The following is a 6000-nucleotide window of genomic DNA, read 5'->3' as shown; positions in this document are numbered from 1 at the left end:
AGCAACTGAATGCAGCAAGATGCACCACTTATCTGCAAGATTAATGGCTCAAAAGAGTACTTGCCACATGTCTGCTTTATGCCACACTATGATTTAAGCTCACCCGTCCCCACATGGACTCATGTGGCTATTGCACAAATTAAATTTCCATATACCACGACTATGACAAAACTCTTCAGGAATGGCTGTTAAAAATGACCAACGGTTGTTCAATGAGGGCTGATCCATATGAGATTTTTTTTTTTTTAAAAGCAACAGCGCCAAGCGGTCAGAAATTATGTTCCTTTTCTTGCAAAGATCATAAAAGCCTCTCGCCAAACAGAAAAACCTGCCAGTGGGTGGTTGACAAAAAGGAATCGTAAGAAAAATCCTAAAGAGGCAACAGAAAAAATTACTTATATTCCATCAATCGGGGATACTAATAATTTAATATTAAAAATAGCAACTAGTCAGGGAAGAACACAGTCTTCGTCAAGGAGGAAGCTGTGTCCTCAATTTAACAAAGGTGTTGCCTGGCTTTGACTAGCAAGGCTACAGTCTAGACATTGGCAGGAGGTAAGCCCTACCACGAGGCCCAATGTCTTTTTTTTCTACTTGTCATATACTTATTGATAAATATGACCACAAACTCATCTCATCCTCTCTTCTCTTTTCTACTCTAAAACAAGGTGTGTGGGTGTTATATGAAGTTGTCAACAGTAGGACATGACATTTAATGTTTTGATTAAACTGAAGTTTATTGTTAATATGAATATTTCTACAAAAGTAGTTAAAAACTGCTAACATTTCTCAAAAGTAAATAATTGGCTTAAGTGAACACTATCATGGTGACTTAGACCTGGATATGTGGTTGTCCAGTCTGTCAGGTCACTAGAGACCATGGTCTCTTCTTTTCAGGCTGAGGACTGCTCAATATAATTTTAGATACCTGCTTGCCTGGAATGTTCACTTTTGTCACTGCTGATGCTGAGTTGGTTGCCATGTATATTTGGGCCACTCAGGTCTTTTTTCCCCAGTTACAAACTCCCAAAGTGGGAATTTGTTTTTGAAAAAGAACACTCAAAGGCTGTGATGCAAAACTAAGTTTTTGATCTGCAGGTACAGAGAATTGTGGATTTTTCGTTCCTAATCTGCCATCTCTTTCTCTAATATTGGCTCTGTGAACATGGAAAATTAAATACGATATTCCTCAAGTATCATAGAGGAACAATTTGTGAACAAGTGAGAAGCAGGATGTTAGAAATGGGGTTTCTGGTTGGCTAGGGTAGGCACATCAATCAGTTAGAACACACTAGTCAGGGCAAGTAAGCTACAGACCAAAGGTTGCCAAAGATAACTGGGAGCTTAGCGCAGAGGAGGCAGACAGGCTCATCCTCAGAGGATGTGTGTAAAACATTTGTGCAACACACTCAGGGGGTCATTCTGACCCTGACGGGCGGCGGAGGCCGCCCGCCAGAGTTCCCCCCTCCGAAATACCGCTCCGCGGTCGAAAGACCGCAGAGGGTATTCTAAGTTTTTCCCTGGGCTGGCGGGCGGTCGCCAAAAGACCGCCCGCCAGCCCAGGGAAAAACTCCCTTCCCACGAGGATGCCGGCTCGTAATCGAGCCGGCGGAGTGGGAAGGTGCGACGGGTGCTGTTGCACCCGTCGCGTATTTCACTGTCTGCCAAGCAGACAGTGAAATACTTGTAGGGGCCCTCTTACGGGGGCCCCTGCAGTGCCCATGCCAGTGGCATGGGCACTGCAGGGGCCCCCAGGGGCCCCGCGACCCCCCCTACCGACATCCGGTTCCCGGCGGGCGGACCGCCGGGAACTGGATGACGGTAGGGGGGGTCGGAATCCCCTCGGCGGCGCAGCTAGCTGCGCCGCCTTGGAGGATTCCAAAGGGCGGCGGTACACTGGCGGGAGACCGCCAGTGTTGCCGGTCCGACCGCGGCTTTACAGCCGCGGTCGGAATGCCCTTGGGAGCACCACCGGCCTGTCGGCGGTGCTCCCGCGTTCCTCCAACCCGGCGGTCATTGACCGCCAGGGTTGGAATGACCCCCTCACTCCTGTAACAAAATAAATACACCACAAAAAAAAGACTCCACACGTGATTATATGAAAATAGGTTTCCCTATTATGTATCATAGGACCAAAGTGACATAAATCATAAATATTGTGCATCAAATGCAATTACTGTAATAAGACTTAGTATTCTGATAATGCAAGAATCAAAATGATTCACATTATGCAATACCTTGCAAGTTATGTGGGTATAGTGGAAGGCTCATAGGTTGCAAAACAACCTGTATTATATAATCAGCCCAAGTAATGAAAACAGGTTTATAACAACACAAAACACCATATATAATCACAAGGCCCTGGACCACCTGCACTCCTATTTGGTGAGTTATGGTAGGTCTTATGAGACCTGTCGAAAATAAGGTATTTAGAATCTCAAATGTAGAGCACATGCAGGCCTCCACACCTCTTAGGTTTCTACGGTAACTGGGGAGTTCAAAGTGCTTCTCCAAAGCACAGGCTCCTTTGGGGAGAGGCCAGAACCATGCCTCCTCAGTATCAGCGAACCCAGAGCCCTCCGTGGCCACTGGGTTGAGTCTCCTGGTTTTTAGGAACACGTGCTGCCCGCTAAGGTAGGGCGAGACAGCGGTATGAGTCCCCAGGGATCGGGGCGACCCTGGAAGGTCCAACCTATCGGGGAGTGCCGGCATACGCACCAATCCGGAAGTGGGGCCAGACAAACAAGCCTCAGAAGCAGGCCCACACCTGGTAACCAGAGCAGCACTTCTGGAGGAAGGGAATGCAACGGCTGAGTGGTGATCCTACCTTCCAGGAAGGAAGCTGGGTGCAGCTTCCACAGCAGGGGGCCCGCACCAGGCACCTGCACAGGGTGCAGGGCGGATACAGCTTCTCCTGCTGTGAATCTGTGTCAGTTCTTTACTTTGAAGGTACATTTTTAGACCAGTTTTTTCACATTTGGGGTCCAATTACAAGCATCCCTCACATTTTGGCACCCAATTCATGAGTAGATTAGGGTTTTGGTCCTGATGAATTGCTTTGATCATTACGCACATTAAACGGGCAAGAAACATGTTGACCTTTTTCGCATAAACATCTGTTGTACCAGCTATGATCACTGTACCCATTTCTTGCCAGTGTCATTTTAATCAAAACAAGGGTTCCTGTAAATTTAATAAGATTAGGACATCCCTTAGTTATTTTTTAATCATACAATCAGTCTACTCATATCATCGCACAGAACACTGCACCTCATCCTTAACACAGGCAGACAATACAAAAGAACTCTAGTAAAGAGCCCCTGAGCGGGGCCCATTGGGCACTGCAGCACCAGCCCAATGAGGAGCTGCCCAATAATTATGCATGACACCTTTTTGGCTGTCTGAGGGCTCTTGTTCCTAAGCAATCAGATCCTCTGATCAGGTGGCACAGGTTGTTTCCGACCCGTTTTTGTTCTCTCTTCTTTCTTAGGAACTGCATACCCTTTATAATTACAAAGTCTTACTGGGAACGTGTACGCTGGACCTTATTCTGCCCTCTGTCCCTTATTTTTTGTATAAAGTGGTTTGAAATGTCAAGGTGGCAGTAAACGTTGCACGTAGGTCCAGCAGTGGCAGGCCTGAGAAAGGTTTGACAGCTACTTCTGCAGGTGGCATTATCAGAGCTGCAGGCCCACTAAAAGCATTTAATTTAAAGGCCGTCGGTATATGATAGATGAATTTACAAGGGGCGCACAGGTAAATCAATATGCCAAACAGGTGTAAGTCAATCATACCATGTTTTAGGGGAGCGAGCACATGTACTTTAGCACCGGTTAATATTGGTGAAGTGTCCAGAGTCCTAAAGCCAACAGAAAGAAGGTCAGAAAAATAGGGGGAGGAAGGCAAAAAGATTGGGGGAACCCTGCAAAAAGGGTCAGATCCAACACAACCCCTCTCCACCCTACAGTCAGAGTAGGCTAATCAATACCTTGATGAGCATCCCTGCTTAGGACATTAGAACATGGATCCCGGCCCACGACTGCAGGGGTGTATGCCAGTTCTATGCCTCTCTGAACCCAGTTGGATCCCTCTGTCTATAATCTCAGGACCCACTAAGCTAACCCATGGGGAATCATTCTCCTCACCTGTGGACCACATCTGCGAAGCACCGAACTCTAATCTAGTCACAGATGCATCACAGTAGGCAAGCAGTACCATCATGACCAACAAAATGATGCAGCCCATTCCAGCCCTTAGACCTGATTTCTGTCCCCAACCCCTGGAAAACTCTGTCCACGAGGACAAAAAGGTGGTAGGAAAAATAGGAGGAGGGAGGCAAAACTTTTGGGGTAGCCTTGCAAAAAAGGACCGGTCCAACACAGGAGTACAGTGAATTCTGTTTCTGATAAACCTCAGCAAGGTCGTGGGAAAAATGATGTAGAGGTTGGAACATCACCTCAATAAAGCAAAGGAAGGCAGAAAATTTTAAAAAGGGTTTATTATTAGTGGATGGTGAGGTCTTGAGCAGCAATTTTGTCTGCGCTCCAAACATCCTTGCAACATTTTAGAGTAGAAACAGACAACTAAACCACAGAACAATTCCCTGGCTATTGATATTTCAGTATGTATTCCTCTTCTTTGCCTCAACTCTTCCTCCCTCTCAGTCGTTCACTGCTATAATTTGGTGCTAAAATCAAAAGTGCAAAAATGAGCTTTTTAAAGGGAAACAAAATGCAAGGGAGTGATTCAGTATTGCAATTGTTAGCCTCCGTTGTACTACCCCTTGAAAGAATCATATTTACTTAATCATTGTTTCAGATTTTGGAAGGGCCAGGGAGATACAAATTGGCCATTTAACTCCCCTGTTTCTGGTAGCAGCCTGTGTAGCCATGAATTTGATTTATCCATGTGGCAATTAGGGAAGCAGTGAAAGGGGGAAGGATCTGCACTTCAGCGCATGGCATTTTGCTCAGAGTCAGAAACTCACTTTGAGGTGGACTACTGAACAGTGGCAGAAGACAGGAAGAGGGAATGAGGCTCTTTCTCTATAAGTATTCACAATTTCTGAGCTATATTACGATTGCTATATATATTTAGAGGTATAAAGAAAAACACAAGGAATGCCGATCCAGATTTCTTTTTGGAGACCCGTATTTTGTGGTTAAGGGTGAAATGATGAGTTCTGATATCTGAATTAAGCCAGTAGATGAGACCATGAAAAGTTGGTTTAAAAGTCATAATTCAGGAAAGGTAGTAAGAGAGTGAGCATTTGGTTTATATATCGCACATTACAGCAGACTAGAGATCCACAAAGTCTCTACAGACAATTAATTCTTTTTTATTAACATTCTTGGCAAATGGCAATATCACTCAGTAAAAGACTCCAAGAGCACTTTCTTCAAAAAAAGCTTGGAGTGTACTGTGGTACCTGAGTGAATGATGTAAAGCTAAATCCCACTTGATGTAAGTGATTACATCTCATATCCTCACTTCAATACATGCAGAAAAGGCACATTCTAGCTGACTCTAGATGCCAGTAAATGGAACTGGGACGGGACTGGTTTGAATGATCAAACTGAGACATAAAAAAAGGGATATGTCACCCTTCAACATATTACTGGAGATGGTAACCTAAAGTTAAGTACTCCTACTGATCATTATATTCAACATAGTATCTGTGTTCAACATTTTTCAAATGTGTATTTCTGCAATAGTTCTGCTGATTGCAGGACAATTGTTAGTCATCAAACAAGCCACCAATCCAATTCTTTCAATAAACAACATTGTCTTTTCATTTTCTGATAATCTGAACACTACAAAGTCCTTCAACTCAGGAAAGGTATAAGGCCCTGATAAGGATCATGGGGACCTCTTTTGATCTGATGTTTCAGTCTGAGCCTTGTACATAAACATATTATTCAAAACTATTGTTGCTGGAACAGACATCCCAGACTCCTGGTGAGGGGCTGCAATCTTAGTCATTTATACAAAGGGATAAAG

This window comes from Pleurodeles waltl, unplaced genomic scaffold, assembly GCF_031143425.1.
Source record: "Pleurodeles waltl isolate 20211129_DDA unplaced genomic scaffold, aPleWal1.hap1.20221129 scaffold_121, whole genome shotgun sequence".
NCBI classification, from domain to species: Eukaryota; Metazoa; Chordata; class Amphibia; order Caudata; family Salamandridae; genus Pleurodeles; species Pleurodeles waltl.
Note: the sequence above shows the minus strand (reverse complement) of the source record.